The sequence below is a fragment of the Hyperolius riggenbachi genome, chromosome 11 (genome assembly GCF_040937935.1).
Source record: "Hyperolius riggenbachi isolate aHypRig1 chromosome 11, aHypRig1.pri, whole genome shotgun sequence".
Taxonomy (NCBI): Eukaryota; Metazoa; Chordata; class Amphibia; order Anura; family Hyperoliidae; genus Hyperolius; species Hyperolius riggenbachi.
In genome coordinates, this window is record NC_090656.1 from 23,574,315 (window position 1) to 23,597,786 (window position 23,472).

The window sequence follows — 23,472 nt, forward strand, 5'->3', positions numbered from 1 at the left end:
CATCGGTGAGTGGCTGCGCGGTCACAGGATGTCTGCGGGGGACCATTACAAGCCACGGGTAAGTTCAACTCATTTTTCCCCGACCCCCTACAGTATTCCTTTAAGTCCCTCTCTGTTTTTCAGTACAGCAAGAGTTAAAGAGATTCTGTACTCTAAAATTCTTACAATAAAAAGCATACCATTCTATTCATTATGTTCTCCTGGGCCCCTCTGTGCTGTTTCTGCCACTCCCTGCTGTGATCCTGGCTTGTAATTGACAGTTTTAGGCAGTGCTTACAAACAAAAGACATGGCTGCTAACCAGAGTGTGATAGGCTGAGAGGAGCTCAGTCTGTGACTCACACAGAGCCTGCAGGGGGCCTGGAGAGGGTGTGTATAGCTTCTATCCTATCACAAGCAGAGCAGCACATTCCAGCCTGAGTGCCTGAGCCCGACAAAGCCATCAAAGGAAAGAAGATTAGATTATATAACAGAGATAATACAGCCACTGTGCAACTAGGAAAGGCTGCAGTAAGACAGACCACATTAGAACAGGTATAGGAACTTATAGGATAGAAGAAATAAGGCTGAACATTTTGTTACAGAGTCTCTTAAAAAAAAAAAAACTTGTTATCTATGCAAAACAGTTTCCTGAAAAGTAAACAGCTGAGAAACAGTGAGATAAGGCTTTTAATGAGGTTTCACTGCTGGAAAGTACGAGGGGTCATTACTTCTCTTTCTCCATCAGCTTAAGAAGGCAGAATGTGGATTTTAAACAGCCACTATGACAGTCTGATGTAATCACTCAGAGCTCAAAGAACAAAATATGCCTTACTACATGACCCCCAGTCCTAGCATTAAAGCAGAAACTCTGTGTCTATTTGAGGAGGCCAGACTCGTAGTTCACAGGAAGTAGGTGTGAAAAATTGTAAGACCTCATCTGTGGCAACAGAAAACAGCAGGGGGGGGAAGGTCTTAAAGTGTAACTGTCAAGCATAAAATCAAAAATCAATTCTTTATTTTTAACTGGTAAACAGGTAATAATCCAAGGCAATCCAAAAGTTAAAATCACTATTACTTTTCTTGTTGATAAATGACCATTCCCCAGTTTACCTGACTTTTATTTGGTACACACAAAATTTGGTACACATAAGGGAAGTTTCAGGGCATGCTGGGTTGTCTTTTTTTGCTTCTCTACTTTCCTCTCAGACTTAACTAATGCAGCCTGATTGGCTGAAGCCTCTTTCCCTCCTGTATTCCCCTCCCACACCTCTGTTCCTCTCTGATTGGCCAATATTTCTCATGCTGAGACAATGCACTTTCTATAGTGAAGGGTGGCAATGCATACACAATCAGGCAGAGGAGAGTAAGGGAGGAAATGACATTAGGATTGGCTTCAAAATATCCACAGTTAAAATGGGAAATGCTAAAAATGGATTTTCTCTTTTTTTTTTTTTTTTTACTGTCAAAAATGTACTAAAATCAAATCGTGGACAGTGCAATACATAAGTATTTATCTACTTATATATGTTGTTGTTTTTTCTGAGATAGTATGGCTGACAGCTCCTCTTTAAGCTTGTATGGATAGAGGTACAGCTGCAGGCAAACAAAATATACACAAAAGGTCTTTACATTTCAGATTTTAATGTTAAAATGCATATTCATAATTAACGCAATTGCTTATAGAAGTTTGTGTTCTTCACTTTTTGGGGTTTGGCTATAGTTGATGTGGACTTCTACCTATTCAGTGGGTCGTCCTTTTTGATCTCTTTCTTTCCTGAAGCAAGGTGTAAGGCCCTAAAGTTGTTGCTTCTGCTGCAAAATCCTTTCTTTATTTCACATATTCCACTTGTTTGGCCTATTCAGCTGTTTTCCTTTGAAACATCTCAATGATGCTTTATCTCTCAGCTAATCCCCTTCAGCTTCAAGTCATTCCTTCACCCGCCGCATCTTCAGGCGTGTTGGCATCTCCCTTACCCATCTGTCTGCACTTCAGAGAGGAGAAGAATCTGCAGCTGGACCTGCTCTGTATATCTCGCTCCACACCAGAGTGGCAACATCCACTTTCTTACTCTTCTACTGCTAAAAGCCCAAATTCAAGTGCAAATCTGCTCCCGGTCCTGTGCAGCCTCCAGTTGTGCAGCTCGTTTTAACTTCTTAAGAACTTTTAAACTGATTGGTGATCAGCTGTTGGTTACAGCACAGACCTACAGGGCAGCAGGCGGTAATCTTATCAAACAGCTCTGTCTGAGCCCCGCCCACTTGCAGTCTGATAATGTTAAAGCAAACCTGTGAGGTGTGCTATCTGCAAATTTAGATACCCCAGGAGGGGGAAGTATCTGTATCCTAAAGAGGAGTCCCCTGTTCTCGTGCATCAGCCCATTCGAGCACTGGAACCCCCGAAGAGTGACCTTCCTGCGCATGCACCCTGGCCGAGCCCGATCCTCCCTGTGCTACTGTGCAGTGGCAAGGATCCGATCCACCCCGGGTTTTTCCAGAGACACTCGAGCAGGGAGGTGCTGGTGCACTTGCGCAAGCTGTCAACTTTTTTGGTGGTCTCAGCACCGCATTGGGCCTGCTTAGGAGAATGAGGGAAGCCTTTTTACGATACAGCATAGTATGGATACAGAGGCGCCAAAAGGATAAAAGTATCTAAAAGTAACTAAAAAGTTTAAAACATGAGGAGGCAGTGGTGGACTTGTCTCCTCCAAGCAGACAGAAAAATTGCCAATGTGTTTGTAAAATACAAGTTTATTTACATACTCTGGGGGACAATGCAACGCGTTTCACAGGTTTTATCCCGTTTCATCAGGCAGTAACAACGGAGCAATAGCATATGTGGTCTGTAGAAGAGCCAGGCACCTCTGTCACCATCTTTAGGATACAGAGGCTAATCCATCCAGAGTTAAAGAGAAATTCCGACCAAGAATTGAACTTTATTCCAATCAGTAGCTGATACCCCCTTTTACATGAGAAATCTATTCCTTTTCACAAGCAGACCAACAGGGGGCGCTGTATGGCTGATATTTTGGTGAAACTCCTCCCACAAAGAAATTCTGAGTACGTACTCTGGGCAGTTTCCTGTCTGTGAACCCTGTTGCATTGTGGGAAATAGCTGTTTACAGCTGTTTCCAACTGCCAAAACAGCAAGCAGCAGCTACATCACTTGCCAGCAGTAAAAATGTCACCATGTGATAAATGTCAGAATATAAATCAGGGATTTAAAATATTTTACAATGGGCAAACACTGACTAAATCATTTATACATAATTATTGTAAAAATGAAGCACTTTTTTAATTACATTATTTTCACTGGAGTTCCTCTTTAAGTTCCCCCTAGGGGTCCCTTTCTTGCCACAGGAACACTTTAAAGAGAATCTGTATTGTTAAAATCGCTCAAAAGTAAACATACCAGTGCGTTAGGGGACATCTCCTATTACCCTCTGTCACAATTTCGCCGCTCCTCGCCGCATTAAAAGTGGTTAAAAACAGTTTTAAAAAGTTTGTTTGTAAACAAACAAAATGGCCACCAAAACAGGAAGTAGGTTGATGTACAGTATGTCCACACATAGAAAATACATCCATACATAAGCAGGCTGTATACAGCATTCCTTTTGAATCTCAAGAGATCATTTGTGTGTTTCTTTCCCCCATGCACTGAAGTTTCAGGCTGCTCTTTTCTTCCTGCAAACAGCTTTGCCCTTGTTTGTAATTTCTCAGTATGTGAAAGCCCAGCCAGCTCAGAGGATGATTTATCCAGCTGATTAGAGCAGCTTCTCTCTTCTCTTTTCTCTAAATAACACACAGGCAGTGTGCATAGAGGGGCCAGAAAGGGTGAGTTCATAGCAGAACCACAACACTGAAGAACTTGGCAGCCTTCCAGACACAGGCCGACAAGTCTGACAGGGGAAAGATACATTGATTTATTACAGAGACTGTCATAGTAGAAAGTGCTGCAGTTAGCCAGAACACATTAGAATAGCTTTTGGAACATGTAGGATGATAAAAAACAGGATGCAATTTTTGTTACGGAGTCTCTTTAAGCAGACAGCATGTCGATGGGTAGACGTTTAATTTTGCACTGAAGCACAGAGATGCGCAAAACTAGAACCTCAGCAAGGAGATTCATTTTTCATCAGATAGAATATTGTGCTGCATCGATCATTGTTCCTTGATCACTTTTTGATGTGGAAACGGTCAACTGTTTGCATATTATGGTGCTATCATATGTGTATGACTAATTTATATGTATAGGGATCATGCACTATAACAAATCCTAATTAGGACTTCCCTAATAAGCACATTCCGCAGTGCTGCACCTGTCAGGGCTAAAGATGTCACCACTAGTGATAATTCTCAGAATGTAAAATGGGCAAACACCGACTGAAACATGTATAAAGTAATATTATAAAATGTAAGCAATTTTAATCAGCAAGTTACATTCAGCAAAATGTTACAAATGTAGGTCTTTAGATCAGACTCTCTCCTCGTCATTCACTGACGCTCTTTTATTAAAGAGCCTTTTAATAGGATGGCCATTCCTATAAATCTCTCTTGAAATTGCGCTACTTTTAAGTAGCAAAATTGGTCTCAAAGAGCAAAAAACAAGTGCTTAGAAAAGCAGGGCTAGTGGGTTCCAGGGCTCATGATGATTTCTGTATTTTCTAGCAGTGTGTGTGCAACCATACTTTGTAAGTTCTCTGACGAGCAGCGTGTTCGTCATAAGAAGAGGAGGGGTAAGATGGATGGGAGGAATAGCCCAAGGGATTTCCAGACTGACAAAGTGATGAAGAGGAAGGCAGAAGTCAAATGGGAGGGGCTTCCACCTCACACGGGGGGGACTTACTCCTGACTTACTCCTGACATTCTTAGCACTTCTCATGGAGCAGGAAAATAATGATCATGCCGTTTTCACTGATTATTTACTAGTTTATCATCCTGTGCTTGTTTTATATTATCCAAGTTATCTTTCAGGGCTATTTTCCACTGAGTGTGTTTTGGGGATGTTTCCATTAGTGCGCTGTGCTTGCACTATTCTTCCCGAATGCAGTCATCATGTTTGCTGCATTTTTTGTGTGATTGGCCAGGAAAATTGCATAGTAATCGACAACGCTATGCGGTTTTTCAGCAATTCGACTATTCAAAATATGGTCCCGGCCTTTTTTTCTCACATTGGAAATTGCAAATGCCCCGCAATCGCACCGTACAAGGGACAGATGCACTGGAACCACAGTAATGGGAGACAGATGCTAGTGGGAAACAGCCCCCCAGGCTACTTTGTGCACCATCTGTAATACACTGCGTAAACTAAACTACCATCACCTGTTATAATGAGTCACATGACTGCTCCACCTACAATCACCACATAGACTTCTTAAAGCACACATATATCTAAACGGAATCTGATTCACACAGTTAGCGAAAAGTCATTTAAAGCAAACCTGAAACAAAAATAAACGTGTGATATAATGAATTGTATGTGTAGTATGAATAATGAATAGAACATTAGTAGCAAAGAGAAAAGTCTCATGTTATTTTCCAGTACAGGAAGAGTTAAAAAACTTCAGGTGTTATCTGTGCAGAAGAGCTTCTCTGAGCGTGTGCAATACAGTCCTGTTTTCTGAAGCGCTTAGAGTGGATCCGAGATAAACTTTTACTTATTGCATAATTGTGTTCCTTTCATATAGTTGGGCATTCCTCAAGCCAAATACTTTTTTTTGTTTTAATACTCTAATTCCCAATAAACTAAACAGGCCTCGCCCACAGCTTCTCCAGAGAGCCTTGGCACTCTCAGCCTTAGTAGCAAGGGATTATGGGAGCTCAGTCTGGACAGGAGGAGGAGGGTGTTACTAGCCAGAGATTTCAGAGGCAGAGGGGAGGAGGGAGTAGGAGAGGGGTGTCGGAGATACAGATCAGCTTGCCTGTGTGTAATGTGACAAACAGAACATGGCTGCCCTCGTATCACAGGAATAAATAATCATAAACTGTTGAAGCTGTTTGCAGCTAGATTTGCTGTGTAAACTATCTAAACTGTAGATAAGATATATAGACAAGTTACTTGTTATAGTTAGTTTTTAATCTCGGATCCACTTTAAGCAGCCTCTCACTGTTTCTTAGCTGTCTGAGATAAGGTTTTACTGCAGGAAAGTTCAAAGGTCATTGTTTCTGCTTTGTTTTATAGCCTAATAGACAGAGTGTGGTTTGTAAGCTGCAACTGTGACAGTATGATGCAATGTTATTAAAAAGAAAGCTATATCATTGAAAACTAAAATATAAGACTCTCTTCTTTGCTACTAATGTTCTATTCATTAGCTGTACTAAACATACAATTCATTATATTATACGTTTTTCTTTTGCTTCTGGTTTGCTTTAACCACTTTACCACCGCAGGTGCGTATATCTCCGTCCCTTTGCACAACCTTTAACCACCAGGGACGGAGATATACGCACCTCCCGCCGCTACCACCGCTACGCGCGAGCCCGCTCGCTCGTGTGCGAGCTCCCGCGCTCGTGCACGCCGCCGTCCGCTCGCCCGGAGATCAGTGAACGGGAATAACCATTCCCATTCGTTGATCTAAGCTGTGGCCATCTTGTGGCTAAATAGTGAAACTACACCCAAAAGAATTCTTCATATACAAATACATAGTTTTACATTATAAATGATCTCATTACCTCTCACACTCCCCATTTTTATTTTTTTTTTGTAATTAAAAAAAAAATTACAATAAAAAAAAATAGTTTATAGTTATAAATATTAACTATAAATAGTTACCTTAGGGACTGAACTCTGTAAATATTTATGTCAAGAGGGTACAACACTGTTACTTTAAAAAACTATGGGCTTGTAATTAGGGATGGACGCAAAACTGAAAAAAATGCACCTTTATTTCCAAATTAAATATTGGCGCCAAACATTGTGATAGGGACATAATTTAAATGGTGTAATAACCGGGACACATGGGCAAATACATTTCATGGGTTTTAATTACAGTAGCATGTATTATTGAAAAACTATTTTAGAAAAACCCTGAAAAATAATGATTTTTTTCCTAATTTTTTCCTATTTTCCCATTAAAACACATTTAGAATAAAATAATTCTTGGCATAATGTCCCACCTAAAGAAAGACTAATTGATGGAGAAAAAAACAAGATATACGGTAGTTCATTTCATTGCGATAAGTAATAATAAAGTTATAGACGAATGAATGGATGGAGCGCTGAAAGGTGAAAATTGCTCTGGTGCTCAAGGGGTAAAACCCCTCAGTGGTGAAGTGGTTAAATGGTGAACTACGACAACAACAAATAAAATATGTATTTGCATTAGAAAGAAAAGAAAAACACATAAAATGCCTAATTGATAACATTAAATTCGGAAGCACCTATAATTATACAATAAGAAGTATTGACTCACCCTGCGATGTACATCTGCAACATCAAACATTCAAATCTTGGATTGCGCTCAGCTGGATGGAAGGGGAATGCAGACATTCATACTGTGGGGAAGGCAGGAGAGGGTTGTCAGTATTATTAGCGGACAGAGAGAAGCGTGATTCAGAGTAATTGTTCATCAATTTCCTTCTGTTGGTCACAATTACCGCACAATATGATACTTCTTATAGCTGAAAGCTTACCTCAGATCTAACCCCTCCATTAACATGCTAAGAGGCTTACCTGCCAGTATATATTTAGGTTTGTCCAGCCAGTCCAGTGATTTGGATAACTCAGGCCAGCCACTCAGCTTAGCTAGCTTAATCCCCTCTGTGCCCCTCCCACTGTAGCTGAGCAAGAAAGCAAAGCCCCTCCTACTGTTTGCTGATTTGATCAGACTGAAAGCTTAGCCCCATCTCCCCATCTGTTGAACTGAACTGACTGACAGTAAAGGCCCTACCCCTCTGCTTGCTGATTGGGCAGAGTGGAGTAGCAGCACACTGATGAAGTCATCATTCTTCTTTCTGTTCCTTTGAATAAACTCATGCTGCAAAGCCAACCACCCACAAATCGATTTCTAAACTATCCTGACCAAAAACACTTTTGATCAATCAGAAGCTATAGATCGATCTTCTATACAATTTAACTAGTTAACCACCAAAGGTTTTTTCCCATTAAAGTGGACCAGAGATGGTACACTAGCACTAATATATACTTACCTAGGGCTTCCTCCAGCCCCATAAGCACTGTGGCTTCCCTCTTCAGCCCCTCCGTTTTGGCGGTACGACTCCCGGTAATCCTGTTGGTCGCCACCAATACAGGGCTTCTGCGCATGTGACTATATCTTGGTGACTATATAATAAATTACTGTTTACAGACATGCTTATGGTATGGCTAACCTTTTGCAGCAGATAGGATTATTTGACTATAGTACTACCATTAGGCTCCTGCCAATTTTTTGGAGTTTTGAAATGAAATGTTAAAAAATAACGTTCAATGCTGTTAAACTGCAAAAATAAATTAAAAAAATTAAAATCTTGTGCGGTACTGAACTATGTTTACGACAATTTTATAAGCAAAAGTACAAATTCCCCTTAAAGCGGATCCGAGATAAAAAAACTAACTATAACAAGTAACTTGTCTATATATCTTATGTAAAGTTTAGATAGTTTACACAGCAAATCTAGCTGAAAACAGCTTCAACAGTTTATGATTATTTAATCCTGTGATACAATGAGAGCGGCCATGTTCTGTTTGTCACATTGTCACAGGCTGGAGATGTTATCAGCTTGCCTGTGTGTAAATTCAGTCCCCTGTCCTCCTCCCTCCTCCCCTCTGCCTCTGAAATCAATGACTAGTAACCTCCTCCTGCCCAGACTAAGCTCCCATAAGCCCTTGCTACAGTGCCAAGGCACAAAAGGAGCTGTGGGCAAGGCTTGTTTCGTTTATAGGGAATTAGAATATTAAAACAAAACAAAAAAAGTATTTGGCTTGAGGAATGCCCTACAAACTATATGAAAGGAACACAATTATGCAATGAGTAAAAGTTTATCTCGGATACACTTTAAACAAAATGAAGACATTTGAGCTACCGGTAATTGAAAAATAGACTCTTGTCCTCCTGGGCCGCAAAACCATCTCTTCAACCCCACAGCTACTGCTGCTCCTCTGGGGAATGTGTATTTTACCAAATATTAATAAGTTGGGGTGGGCACTCACCTGAGGATCCAGTGCTTTAAACTCAGTTATGGTCGACAGCAGACACTTGTCATAAGGAACACTTTAATTGATTCTGCAAAGTAAATGAAAAAATACATGGATATCAGCAAACGAATCACAGGGTGTTATGTAGCAAAACAGATTAATACAACCTATTCAATAACATTCAGAATTCGCCACACTGTTATACAAGCCGTAGACTGCCGACTCTACATTGTATCAAAGTGTCATAGCTTTCCATTGTAACTGAACTAGATTAGAGAGGAAAAAAAAAACTAGTAAATTCTATGTTGAAAGGGGGGCAGATAAGCGATAACTAGGATGTATTATTCTGTAATAAAAGAGATGGATGGCTTCTGTTATAACAAAATAAAAAGAGAAAGAAAAATAAAAGTAAAGAATTAACAACAAATATTTTCTAGCTTGCTGGCGGATAAAAATGTATTTTATTGATAAGTTGTGAAAATATCTCCTATGAGAAAAGCTCACTGAATAGGGGTCATATCTCTTATCCTCAGTTTCCAGCACTTAAAGAGGGTTTTAAGGGCCAAAAATAAGAAATTGTGAAAAAATATTTAGTGCCCCAAAAATATGTCTAAATATTTCAAAGAAAAATGTCCCTATATGATTTCCACTTTTTTTTTCTTTTCACCTGGTCTAGGTGTTTTTGCCTAACTGCAGGAACTGTGCAGTGCCAGTGGGATTGTGGGAAGTTTATCCCAGCATGCAAAAAACATACAGCTTCCTATTTTGGATAAGATAAGGATGCTATGACCAAAAAAAGAATTGGAGCCCCTTTTCCTTTTATGAGTTTGCACAGTGCTGTAATGGCCCATACTCATGGGCTACAATTGTCGCCGCAACACGCGGCGCGTGCATGTTGCGGCGACAGGTCGCCCGTGAGTATGCGATTTTGCACCTGCGCGCACCCCGAACCGTCGCTCGTCGCTGATGTCGCCAGGCGATTGACGCGGTCAATTGCCTGGCGACAGTCGCTGCCGCAACTCCGCCGCAACTGTCGCTAGTCCGCGTGGGTATGCGGACTAACGACAGCAACAAGCAGTAAATACCTTGGGCTTCCGGCGAGGGGAGGAGCAACAGCGACAGCTTCCACCACAAGTTGCCAGGTCCCTCCGCCGTGTGTATGCGGAGGGACCTGGCGACGAGCTGTCGCTGGCCTGTCGCGCACACGCTCCCGTGTGCTAGCGACAGGCCACAAATGTGCCTCGTGAGTGTGAGGCATAAGTCTGCTGTCTAGGTGATGTTTGTGGTGGGAGGGACTATAAGGTGTGATGGTAGGAAGGGAAAAATAACAGCAGGGTTGAAAAACAAACAAACAGTGAAATCACTTTTAGCATCACAGAGAAACAGTAAAGATGGAAACCAGCAGAAATATTTTATCTTTTTTTCATATCACATTTCTACTAAATCTGACAGTGAACACTAAAAACAACAAAACAGGCAAGCTAAATAAAAAAGTAATTTCGTATTAGATTTTTTTTCATATTTAAGTGAATGTGGAGTTTCAGCCCACTTTAAAGAGGAACTCCAGTTAAAATAATGTAATGAAAAAAAGTGCTTAATTTTTACAATAATTATGTATAAATGATTTAGTCAGGCTTTGCCCATTGTAAAATCTTTCCTCTCCCTGATTTATATTCTGACATTTATCATATGGTGACATTTTTACTGCTGGCAGGTGATGTCAGCGGAAGGAGATGCTGCTTGCTTTTTGGCAGTTGGAAACAGCTGTTATTTCCCACAATGCAACAAGGCTCCCACAGTAAGATGTCAGCACAATGGTCCTGACATCACACTATGGGAGGGGTTTCACCACACAATCAGCCATACAGAGCCCCCTGATGATCCGATTGAGAAAAGGAATAGATTTCTCATGAGAAAGGGGGCATCAGTATTGATGCTAACAAATGACTGGTTTCCTCTCTGAGAGTCCAGCATCCTCAGACACAGCGATGAGATGATGCTGGCGCTATTATGCCTATGTGGGTAAATGTGCAGAGTGGCACATGCCAGTCTACCTTCATACAGAATAAGATATAGAAAGCCCCTTTCCCCAGCGCTGCCTGTCACAGCCCGGCTCAATCCCCCCCCCCCCCCCCCAGCAGAAGTTCTCCTCCCCGGCCTTGTCTTCTGTACTAGGACAGACATTTCATTCTTCATTGGACATAACCAGCTCTTGAAGCTATTTTAATTGACTTATAAAACATTCATAAAACATCCATCGTTTCTTAGCATCCAGCCGCAACCAGTCAAAACTGCTATTTATATACCAAAGATTATTCTGGTTTTCTTCTGATTAGTAAATCACTGCTGAGAAGTGTTATATTTGGGATGGAGTACAGAGGAAGGGAGGGAGAGAGACAAATAGAGAGAAGGGTGGGTAGGTAGAGACTGACAGATAGATAGATCGATAGACAGACATACAGACAGACAGACAGACAGACAGACAGACAGATAGATAGATAGACCATTCGATCAGATCATATTTTGGAATCAAGTGTATCCCAGTATGCTCGAGTGATGAAAACTGTCCGATATCCGATAGCTTGTCGGATCGACCAACTTTGTCAATCGAGCAGGCATGAAGATCATGGTTGGTGGTTCGTACAGGTGTGTGTTCACATGATTCTGATTGACAGTGAATCACATTTTTATTTCAGAGCATGGAGGCACAACATTGTTCAGATCGAAAGGGAAGGCGAATCGCCAGGATCTCACTTGTAGTGAGTGGGCCACTAGTTGATCGATTTCAATCAACCACCCCGGATATAGATAGAGTACTGTACATAGCTAGATTAGATAGAAAGAGTAGATAGATGGGCAGATAAAGTAGATACATACGATAGACAGGCAGGCGATAGATAGACAGATGATAGATAGATAGATAGATAGATAGATAGATAGATAGATAGATAGATAGATAGATAGATAGATAGAATCGGCAGCTAGGTAGATAAATAGATAGATAGATGTATGGATGGATGGATGGATAGATAGATGGATGGATGGACGGACGGACGGACGGACAGACAGACAGCTTGAAATAAGGTTTTACTGCAGGAAAGTTCAAAGGTTCATTATTTCTGATTTGTTTTATAGCTTAAAATACAGTTTGGTTTCTAAACTGCAAATAGGACAGAATGATGCAACGTTACAAAAAAAAAAAAAAAAGCTATATAACTAGAAAATAAAAACATGAGACTCCTTTCTTTGCTACTAATGTTCTATTCATTATCCGTACTACACATACACATCATTATATCATAAGATTATTTTTTTCTTCCTTCAGGTTTATTTCACCATTATTTCACCATATCCATTCAAATAGTATTCACTCGGTTTACCCTCCACGTACATAGATTTGGAAAGATCGGACAACAAGATTGTATGATTAGTGGGCGCCCTATTGAATGTAAGAAGGAGAGGGGTATGAATTCCGCTGCTGCAGACGATACATTTCTCTCTGCTTGGTACGGCTGATGTATAGAAAGCAGCTGTCCGCCAGGTTAGGCCTCGGCCACCCACGGGCCACTCCAATTAGCCGGAGTTGCGCTCGCCATTTAGAAACTCCATTTTATGACCCAAAATCAAGCGCCAGGCAACTGGCAATCAGCGACAGCAAAGACTCTGAACTCTCCTGCATCAGCTGATTATGCAAAACTAAATAGACCTAAACAGACCCCTGGAAATTATGTACGCTCTTCGGCCAATTACGATGAAGCCTGTAATTTCATCGCAATGAGGAGGCTATTAATCCTCGTCCATGCGGACAATGATGTGCGCAATTCAGGAGGTTCCACCAATCGGGTCTACTTAAAATAACATCAAGAAATGAAAAAAATAAAAATAAAAAACAGCTCCCACTTTTACGCAGGCCGGAGGCGGAGACTGTAACTCGATTATGGGAGGGTGCTTCTCAAAAGGGGGAGGGGGTAAATTGACTTTTTTAAAGCACTGCTAAAAAGGTTTTAAGAAGAAAGGATTTGCAGAATGATGTAGGAAAGGCGGCCGGTTGGGTAGAGGGAAGACAGCTTTCCGAGGCTGTAAGAAGCATTTTATCTCTGGATTTTCTTATTCGATTGCTTGCTAACAAATGCCCAGATGGGTACTTCGTGCCCAGCCAAGCTAATTTGCCTCGTCTTGCCGTGCCGTGTTAAATAACTCAATCCCCTAATTATGACAGCATGCTACCTGGGTTATGGGTCTCAAATCACTCACTACGACTTCGAATCAACGATTGAATAAATCCAGAGTTAAGTGCCATCTCGGCAAAACGCCAAGGGGCGATTGCCCTGGTACGGTGCAGGCAATCTTTATCTGACCTCCAGGACTCAAAGCTAATAGACAGGGGCCAAAGGGCTGCGCATATCAGTCCGTCCTGCTGGCCAGGTACGGCGTCTGACGGGAAACAGCTACATAATCACAAGTCCCAGCATGCACTGCTAGCAAGGTACTGGCCGCAACAGTGAAGAATCAATTACTTTCAAGTCCCAGCACGCATTGCTAGCCAGAGTCAATGACTTTCAAGTCCCAGCATGCACTGCTAGCCAGCGTCAATGACTTTCAAGTCCCAGCATGCACTGCTAGCCAGAGTCAATGACTTTCAAGTCCCAGCATGCACTGCTAGCCAGGTACTGGACATAACAGTATAGATTCAAGGACTTACAAGTCCCAGCATGCACTGCTAGCCAGGTACTGGGCCTGACAGTATAGATTCAAGGACTTACAAGTCCCAGCATGCCATGCTGGCCAGGTGCTGGGCGTGACCATATAGATTCAAGGACTTAAACGTCCCAGCATGCACTGCTAGCCAGGTACTGGTCATGGAAGCAAAGAGCTAAGGACTTACAAGCCAAACTCATACACCTGAAAGACATGAGTCAAGGAATACAAGTCCCAGATTGCACTGCCAGCAAACTCATACACCTGAAAGACACATGCCGAGGAATACAAGTCCCAGGATGCACTGCTGGCCAACTCCTACACTTGAAAGACATGAGCCAAGGAATACAAGTCCCAGGATGTAGTCCTATCAGTATAGGCATAGAGTGACACCTTATACCATACATACAGGACATAGTAGGGATCCAAGCACACTGCAGCTAGTTTACTATCAGTATAGGCACAGCGGCTCTGCTTATACTGTGCATACTGGAGGTAGCAGAAATCAGCACATACTGCAGCTAGTTTACTATCGATACAGGAACAGAGTAAGGGCTGGTTCAGACGGACGTTTGTGCAGCGTTTACTGCCAGCGTTCGGGGCTTGGCGTTAAACGCTCCCATTCAAGTGAATGGGAGCGTTTGTACCACGCTTTCAAGCGCATTTACACGAACGTGGCGTTCGGGTCCTGATTTTCACTGGCGTTCAAGGAGCCCCTGGAAGCTACATGTTGCTTCCAGGGGCGGTTAACCGCGACGGGTAATGTTCCCCTAGGTGAAGAAAAAACGCGACCGCATCCGAACGCAATGCGAACGCTGCTGAAAGCCTGAACGCATTGCCGCCGCGACACCAACGAACGCGACGCCACCAAACGTCCGTCTGAACCAGCCCTAACAGCTAATACTGTACATACTGGAGGTAGCCAGATCAGCACACACCACAGCTAGTTTACTATAAGGACAGGCACAGAGTAAAAGCTTATACTGTACATACTGGAGGAAGCAGAGATCAGTACACACTGCAGCTAGTTTACTATCAATACAGGCACAGAGTCTCTGCGTATACTGTACATACTGGAGGTAGCAGAGATCAGCACACGCTGCAGCTAGTTTACTATCAAAACAGGAACAGAGTAACAGCTTATACTTTACATACTGGAGGTAGCAGAGATCAGCACGCACTGCAGCTAGTTTACTATCAAAACAGGAACAGAGTAACAGCTTATACTTTACATACTGGAGGTAGCAGAGATCAGCACTCGCTGCAGCTAGTTTACGATCAGAACAGGAACAGAATAACAGCTTATACTGTGCATACTGGAGGTAGCAGAGATCAGCACTCGCTGCAGCTAGTTTACGATCAGAACAGGAACAGAATAACATCTTATACTGTGCATACTGGAGGTAGCAGAGATCAGCAAGCACTGCAGCTAGTTTACTATCAATACCGGAACAGTGTAGCAGCTTATACTGTACATACTGGAGGTAGCAGTGATCAGCACACGCTGCAGCTAGTTTATTATCAATACAGGCACAGAGTAACAGCTTATACTGTACATACAGGAGGTAGCAAAGATCAGCACACACACTGCAGCTAGTTTACTATCAGTATAGGCACATACTGAAAGCTTATATTGTACAAACTGGGAGGCACTTGCCAATCATAAAAAGGGGCTGAAACCAGCAATACCAATACACTGTACTGATGATCAGGACCCTGTTTTAGCCACATATATTTCCAGTAACAACAAAAAAATAGGACAGTATTGCTTTTCATGTGGTCAAATCAAAGCCCAATAGTCTATTTCTATCATCCAACCCTGACATCGCCTGCATTTTCCCACGTTTTTCTCTCACTTCTTTATGGAGTGAAGATAGATATCGGGATTGCCCTTCAGAGCATCATACACACATTAGATAAAAGTGGATGGAAAAGAGCAACCGGTCGCCAGACAATTGTACACTAATAAACAGCCAATCAACATGAACAGATAACGGCTAATGACGGTTATCGACCACAACGAAAGATCAATTCCGACGCATCTGTTCAGGTGTGTAATGCCTGGTACACACAATGCAAGTTTCCGTCAGGTTGACGGTCTAATCGATTATCCGACAGATCCGATGTGATTTCCAATCATTTTTCTGATCAATTTTCCGATCACTTCAGAACCATTTCCACTAGCATGCAGCATTCCGGATTCATTCTTCTGAATGCAGATTTCTGCGTTTCTTCCGTGTTTGTAACGCAGAAATCCGCGTCTGGCTATCAATCATTGTTGGGGAAACTGATGAATGCTGCAGTAATGTCAACCATCGTTTTTCAGCATTGCATCAGAAAAATCGCCTTTAGTAGAAACAAACCCATAGGCGTTCATTGCAGTTAGCTTGGATGCAGAAATTTGCATGCAGAATTCAAATGTAGTGGAAACAGGCCCTTCTACACAAAATCGATCAGAAAAACGATCAGAAATCAGATTAGACCTATCAGAAATAATAGATTTGACCGCTAATATGATTGAAACTTGCATCGTGTGTACTAGGTATGAGACCATGTGTATAAATATCATTACATCACAAGCGACCATGCCGCAATTATTCACATGGACGTCGCATGAACTTCCCCTGTTGGTACAGTGAAGAACCGCTGTATTGCTGTATGCACAGAATCTTTGTGTGACGTATGGTTTGCAGATGTCATCTATTCACCTGGACTCATTCGTATGCTGCAACTTTTATCTAACATGTGTGCTTAACTCCAGTATCTCTTGTGTAAATCATTCCCTTAACTCATCATCACCTGTGTCCGACAAATCCTCATTGACTGTTTTAACACACAATTAGCTCATAGACAGATACAGAGCTCAGAGACATAGAGAGCTCAGGTAACCCCCAGTTACAGTTTAGCTGAGCTGTCCTGAGCTCATGAAAGAGCAACTTTGGCAAAATATTTTTTTTAAATCAATCAGATTTTTATTTCTTTTTATCCTTACAAGGATTGGGTGGTGCATAGAGAGAAATGGTGAAACTGTACATTCATTTTAAAGGCCTAATTCGGGGTAGATTTTCTTTTGTTTTTTTAACTGATATGCAATTATTAAAAACTATTATAAAATAACTAGCTGATGGCCCGGCGTTGCCCGGGTACGTATTTGGCTAGTGTGGGCTCCGCCCACTTTTTCTAGCCCTAACACACAAACACTCAATGACCTAGTTTGTGAGCATTGCGGTCTTTGGCATCAATAATTTGCATTGAAATTGAACAAATCTGATTGGCTGTGGCTCCGCCCCTTTTCTGAATTTGAACCCCAGTCACTCAATGACCAACTGTACCAGGTTTGAGGCTTGTGCCATTTACAGTGCAAGAATGGCAGCAATTAAATATTCCCCTTGAAAATCAATAGGTGAATTTTGATTGGCTTTTGTAGGTTCCACCCACTTTTCTGAATATTAATCCCAGTCACCTAGTGACCAACTGTGCAAAGTTTGAGAACCCTGCCATTAACTGGCTGCAGTTTACATTTTCCCAGTGAAATTTGTATTTGTCTCCGCCCACTTTTTGGTTACGTTATTCCAGGTAATGTACTGTGTGTGCCAAATTTCATACAAATCCGTTCAGCTATTGTTGCGTGACTGAGTAACAAACATCCAAACATCTTAACTTTCGCATTTATAATATTAGTGAGATTCTGTACTAACAGAAAATGTATGCAAAAATGTTTATACAAAACCAAAAAAATGCCTTCTGCACTAATTCATAAATCTTCATTTTCCTCCTCAGCCCCCTCCTCCTGTCTGATCACCTCCTCTTCAACCGGCAGGCAGTCTGAAGCCACGCCTCCTTACTACAGACTGACAAGCGTGATAGGATATGATGAGCAGCCGGAAGGAAGGCGTGGCTTCAGCTAATGAACCAATCACTCTCTCCCTTCCACTTCATACCCACATGGCTAAAGTGGGAGTGCTTCCAACTGATATGGCGTCAACAGGCATCCGCCTCTGAGCGAGAGCTAGGGGTGTATAATTTACTCCAGCTAACAATTTATTTATTTCATTTTGCAAAAAACTACATTATTTTCATGTATTTATCTTATTCAAAGGGTCACTGTAATGACCTATAGTATAATGCAGTAAATTATTCACTTTTTACAATAATTATCCTGGTTTCAGCATCAGAAACATTATCTACTTGTATATATTGCCTTCTATTGGTATTTAGTTACGCCCGCCCAATGAGGCTTAGCCTAGGCTGTTTAGCTATGTGAAATTCTCCTCCCAGAACAACAGGTATAGTTTCTATTGGCTTCAAAACTCTCAGTAAACAAACATTCGCAGTGTTGCACCTTACAAGACTAAAGATGCAAATCAGGGTGGGGAAAGATTTTACAATAGGCTGACTAAATAATTGATTAAATAACTTAAAGCGGATCCGAGATGAAAAACTAACTATAACAAGTAACTTGTCTATATATCTTATCTAAAGTTTAGATAGTTTAACAGAAAATCTAGCTGCAAACAGCTTTAATAGAATATGATAATTTCTTCCTGTGATACAATGACAGCAGCCATGTTGTGTGTAAACATTACACAGAGGCAGGCTTATCTGCATCTTGAGCAAAAAAAAACTAATCCCCCCTCCTCCTCCCTCCTCCCCTCTGCCTCTGAAATCTCTGGCTAGTAATACCTCCCCCTCCTCCTGCCCAGACTGAGCTCCCATGAGCCCTTGCTACTGTCTGAAAGTGCCTTGGCTCTCTGAAAACCTGTGGGCGTGTCTTGTTTAGTTTATAGGGAATTAGAGTATTAAAACAAAAACAAAAAAGTATTTGGCTTGAGGAATGCCCTATAAACAATAGGAAAGGAACACAATTACGCAATGAGTAAAATTTCATCTCGGATCCACTTTAACTGACTAAATAATTTATGAATGACCATTGTAAAAAAAAAAAAAGAGCAATTTTATTAATTACGTTATGCACCATATATAAAAAAAACGGCGCCCAAACGGGTCCCGTGAGTATAAAACCATTAACACTTCGATATTATTTTGTCTGTAGTTTTTTTTTTTTTTTTTTCTGTTTTGTTCTGGAATTCCGCTGCCTGCGCGCCCGTAAGGAGCGGCGGGGCGAGCGCTGCCAGGCCCTCGCTTCTCCTGTCTCTTTAATAAGCACCTCCTTGCGCACATTAACAGTGTTGAGAATTCAATTGAAGAAGTCTTTGTCTGCTGTCTGCTTACTCTAAAGATGGTCTTTCTTAAACTACAGAGCACCAAGGAGTCGTTAGGCCTCTCTCTTCATTACTTCAAAAAACCAATCATTAGGCACCAGAGTATATACGTAATTAGAAAATCACTTCCTTTGCAATCCAAGCTAAGTAGTTTACATACTGTAATTACAGGGACAAAATCAATTTTTAATCATTGCACTGATTGGGCTCATCAGCACTGTGGGAGCGATGTAACCTGCTTGTTGTGCATAAGCAACATCTGGGCTCCAACAATTACCCTTTGTTTAGTACGAGATTCCTTAAATCTTTTTGCATCTTCCCCATTTTTTTTTTTTACAATAGCAGAAGCAACAAAGGCAAATATTAAAATATTTCCGATATTTGTGTAACGCCTACCTGCGGTGCTGACCCGGACGGGCGTCTGCATATTACGAGGGAGAGTTAACGTGAAGGGGAATCGGTCAGGGGACCTCGGCATGGGGAAATGTATCTGCATTTTTGTTGGATTTCTGGAAGTGACCTCTTATATCGAGCTGTGTGGCCAGTATGTACTGAGCACCCAGCACTAGTCTTACACAAACCCTACAGACACCAAGCACTATCCACTGTCATATCATACCTAATTCTTATTTGCATCCTCATCAAGTAGCATAGTTTTGAAGTTATGGGATCCGGTTGGGGTTTTACATTGCGCCCCCTTAAGCACTCTATACATCAGAATTGATTTAGAGAACAAAAACCTGCCTAGGACAGCCACAGTGTCTGAGGGGTGTAAGCAGAGGAGGGGAGAGCTAGAGTGTCAGAGAGGTGTAAGCAGGGGAAGGGACAGCTGCAGTGTCAGGTGTAAGCAGGGGAGGGGACAGCTGCAGTGTCAGGTGTAAGCAAGGGAGGGGACAGCTGCAGTGTCAGGTGTAAGCAGGGGAGGGGACAGCTTCAGTGTCAGGTGTAAGCAGGTTAGGGGACAGCTGCAGTGTCAGAGAGGTGTAAGCAGGGGAGGGGTCAGCTGCAGTGTCAGAGAGGTGTAAGCAGGGGAGGGGTCAGCTGCAGTGTCAGGTGTAAGCGGGGGGGGGGGGCAGCTTTAGTGTCAGAGAGGTGTAAGAAGGGGAGGGGTCAGCTGCAGTGTCAGAGAGGTATAAGCAAGGGAGGGGTCGGCTTCAGTGTTACAGTGCTGTAAACAGTAGAGAAGACAACTTGAGTGTCAGGGAGGTACAGTATAAGCAGGGGAGAGGACAGCTGCAGTGTCAGAGAGGTGTTAGCTGGGGAGGGGGACAGCTGCAGTGTCAGAGAGGTGTAAGCAGGTGAGGAGACAGCCACAGTGTCAGAGAGGTGTAAGTAGAAGAGGGGACAGCCACAGTGTCACAGGCATGAAAACAGGGGAGGGGACAGCTGCATTGTCACAGTGGTTAAAGCAGGGGAAGTGTAATAGCCTGGTTGATGATTACCACTATTCAAATCACATACAGAGGGATCATTACCAGCCTATCTTCAACAAAACGCTGATGAAGCAGACGACAGTGGGACCCTGGGGATCCCTTCAGATTGTGGGGCCTTGATGGAACAGCAATCTCTGCACACAGAATTGCAACACCACTGCACTCACCCTAGCAGCATATCTCCTCATGGGATCATTAAATCTAACCTACCCTCATTTCACTGACATGCAACAGTATCCTAATTCACCTCAAGCCTAATGCTTGCTGTACCCTCACCCTAATGCTAGCTTTATGTTCACGCCAGTGAAACCTATCATCACCGCAGGATAAACACTAACCTACTTACACTATGATGTCCAGCACTATAGAATGACTGAGATCTTCTCCCAACAAACTCCTGACTGATCAAACCTGATGCCCAACACTAACTCAACCTTCACCTAAGTACCTACAAGGAATATCCTACCTTCCTGGTTTGAGAAATACTGCCTTATCCACCCCCTACAGACACCTAGCACCTCTCTACTCCAACTAACTCCTCACCCTTCTTATCTAAGACCAGTCTTGCCTTGAAGTGTTAAAGAGAAACTCCGACCAAAAATTGAACTTTATCCCAATCAGTAGCTGATACCCCCTTTTACATGAGAAATCTATTCCTTTTCATAAACAGACCATCAGGGGGCGCTGTATGACTGATATTGTGGTGAAACCCCTCCCACAAGAAACGTTCGAACTTTTGGCAGTTTCCTGTCTGTGAACCTTGTTGTATTGTGGGAAATAGCTGTTTACAGCTGTTTCCAACTGCCAAAAAACCATGCAGCAGCTACATCACCTGCCAACAGTAAAATGTTCACTGGAGTTCCTCTTTAAGGCTTTTGCACACGTGCAACTCTTCCTCCCAACTGTCATTCAAACTTGGTCTGTTGGACGATAGTTGGGAGTGTGTAACAAACTACAATATGAGAGATTGATAACAGGCGGTTTGCCCAATCCAATAAGCGGATCAACTCACACAACTGTAATGCCGATATCATGCAGTTGGCCAAGTGTGTACAAGTCGTTTGAACGAATTGTACTTGTTTTGGATGCGGGTATGTCGTGCAGACCGACGTTCACTTGCGTGCGCAGTATGCAAATGAGTTGGTCATTCAGTTGGTTGATATGCAGAAAATACAAATCATGCAATTGCTTAATTGTGTGGTCAGTCATGTCCGTGGGTTGGTTGTGCGTAAAAGTTGCACATGTCAACGAAGCTTTACTATAACTATCCTTCACACACCTTACAGACACTCAACACTATGATGCTCAACTTAAGCTTGAAACCGACCCCCGACATTTCCCTCGTAAAAACTTTACTCAGTTGAAAACGAAGAGTGGCGTATCAACCATGGAAATGGACCAATTAGCTAATGAATTAACTCATCATTGCCCCCAAAGAACTTGTTCCTGGTGCTAGAGGTGCTATATCTGGCTCTTGACCTGACTTTGCTCCCTCCAAAAATTATTTGCCTGAAGAAGCGGGAATGTTACCCGTGAAACGCGTTGCACTTTTGGAGCTCATAATAAATGTTACTTAAAAACTTGAAGTAACCTGCCCGTTGTCTGGCCATTTTTTCAGAAAGGAGGTGAGTCCACCCACTTCCCCCTTCTTAACAATTTTAACTAATTTTACTCTACTTGGCGCCTCTGCTGTTATACCCCATAATTGTTGAGTCCACCCTGGGTGGAGGGGTGTATCCCCATTTCCTTCTATCTACAGAGAGCGACTTCTTAACCCTGAGCGGGGTCAGGTTACAATTCTCCCCGCCTGCTTATCCAGTGGTTGCCTTGGAACATACTACACCATATCGGGCTCTCAGTTCTCCTCTTTTCTTTCAAGCTTGTTCCTGGTCTTGGTAGTTCCTAGAAAGTGTCTAAATTCTTGCTTGTTTTCCCCCAAAACAACCAAAGCTCAGCATGACGATACACTTAAATACTACAAAAGCTAAAAAGAAATACACCACAGGAGCACAATAAAAGTTTCCACCGATCCAAAAGCCCTAAAGGGAGACAAAAAAATAAAAAAGAACTGCATGCTCAGATATATGAAAAAAAGAAATAGAAGAATATAAATCTCTCAATAAAAGACGGCCAGAGTTCCGCTGATATATAAAATGCAAAAGATCAAACAGGTCACAGCAGCCGCATCTATAGGCGGATAAAAATAAAACCATATTATATAGAGCTGCGTGCAGCAATATAAAAATAACATGTTATGCAGTCTGGTCTGCATATAAGCTAACCACGACTGCAGCAATAATCCTACACCACAAACACCACAGAAAGTTCCTATAAATGTGGTGTGCCACTTCAATAAAACAAAGCGACTGCACAAAACTCTGTACTAAACGGCACATAGAGGCATAAGCTGTGTCACCCTGTTCAGTCCTGGCCAGTGGGATATTTTAAACTCGATAGATCAATGGAACTGACTGTCTTCCTATGCCTGTGTGTGTTTATATAGCACTGACATCTTCTGCAGCACTTTACAGAGTAAAGAGTTAAGTCACTGACTGTCCTCAGAGGAGCTCACAATCTAACCCGACCATAGTCATAGTCTAATGCCCTACCATATTATTATCATGTATTTATATAACACTGACATCTTCTGCAGGACATTACAGAGTACATAGTAATGTCACTGACTGTCCTCAGAGGAGCTCACAATCTAATCCTACCATAGTCTTAGTCGTACCATATTATTATTATGTTTTTATATATAGCACTGACATCTTTTGCAGGACATTACAGAGTACATAGTCATGTCACTGACTGTCCTCAGAGAAGCTCACAATCTAATCTTACGATAGTCATTGTCTAATGTCCTACCATATAATTATTATGTATTTATATACCACTGATATTGTCAGCAGCACGTTACAGAGTACATAGTCATGTCACTGACTGTCCTCAGATAGCACAATCTAATCCCTACCATAGTCATAGTCTAATGAGCTCCCATATTATTT

General features: G+C 42.1%; 1 protein-coding gene across 5 annotated transcripts in view; it reads right to left on the reverse strand.

The window, feature by feature from the left end:
* ZNF536 (zinc finger protein 536) overlaps positions 1 to 23,472 on the reverse strand; it is a 576,810-nt gene that overhangs the window by 394,919 nt on the left and 158,419 nt on the right. For all 5 annotated transcript variants that reach the window (XM_068261011.1, XM_068261010.1, XM_068261013.1 and 2 more), the window contains exons 2-3: positions 9,127 to 9,199; positions 7,391 to 7,472 (exon numbers count right to left, since the gene is read on the reverse strand). The gene's annotated coding sequence lies outside the window, so the exon portion shown is untranslated. The remainder of the gene's footprint in view (positions 1 to 7,390; positions 7,473 to 9,126; positions 9,200 to 23,472) is intronic.